We start from the raw sequence: 1307 nt of genomic DNA on the forward strand, positions 1-1307 counted from the left end.
CATTTCAAAAGGGTAAAATAGTTATGAACAACTTATATATTTTTAAATTGTATCTAATGATTTTGGTTCATAAGAACAGATAACTGTTATTTCTATGTTTTACATATTGGATATTATACAATTTTTATAGGAATTTTAGTTAATAATATATCCCTAAAAAATTTATTAATTGATATTAAAAACATGAATGGTCTCACATACATAATGACAAGAAAGTTGAACCAGGATATAATTGGAAAATTTATTTAGTTTTCTAAAAGGAATGGCTGGATGTGCAAGCAATAATATCACTGCATTGGATTTTAAATACTGGTAGGGATTTAATTTAAATTTAATAAAACTACAATGTAGTTTTTATAACTCAATATATTTTTTTTTTAGTTTGAGGTGGTATATACTAGGCAAACACTCTCACTTAGTATTTTCAGAAAATACTAATACGGAAGATACATTTCAGAAGTCTTCACGGTGACAACCTGTCAAAAGCTCCTAATAATTTTAAAACCTTAACAGATAAATTACAAATAAGTACTCAAGATTTAAAGTTACCTTTTGATGTTTTGCAATGTCTTGTACGAATAAGAACTTATTAGACTCAATAATTTAAACAATCAAATTATGAGTCAAAAATTTAAAAAATTTGAAACATTTAAAAAACAAAAATTTACTAAATAATATGTAAGTAGGTAATGTAAGTAATGAAGTATATTATAATGTAATATTTAGGTAACTATGTTAATTGTAAATGTAAGTAAGTATAAAAATTAATATTATATGTAAAAAAGTTTTCCAATTTTGAATTTTTATTATTAATGATTTCCATAATTTAGTATTTACTTTTTACCAGTCTGTACACGACCATACGGAATTCAATATTCATTGATAACATGTGATAACATGTGATAACATAAAACGACCAAGAATATTATATTCACCAATGAGAAGAGGCGAACCAGCTAATAGACGGGGGGTGGAGTGGTTGGTGAACACGATGCGTATCAAAAAGTTGCTGACATACCTACCTATTTTGTCATGGTTATCAGTGGCGCAACCAGGATTTTTTTAAGGTGGGGGGGGGGGTACAAAAATATAATTATTTTAAAGTAGCATGTAAATTTAATTATTATAAACATAAAAAATAAAGTTATGTACAATGTGTATTGTGTACCTATACTGCAGTAACAACAATAAAATTACGGTATAAAATGAAGTATAATAATAAAAGTATAATATAAGTATAATATTTATAATTACAAGATGAAATCTAAACGATGTTTTGTAGAGCTTAAATGACTTATTACTTCCTC

Source organism: Acyrthosiphon pisum, chromosome A1 (genome assembly GCF_005508785.2).
Source record: "Acyrthosiphon pisum isolate AL4f chromosome A1, pea_aphid_22Mar2018_4r6ur, whole genome shotgun sequence".
NCBI lineage: Eukaryota > Metazoa > Arthropoda > Insecta > Hemiptera > Aphididae > Acyrthosiphon > Acyrthosiphon pisum.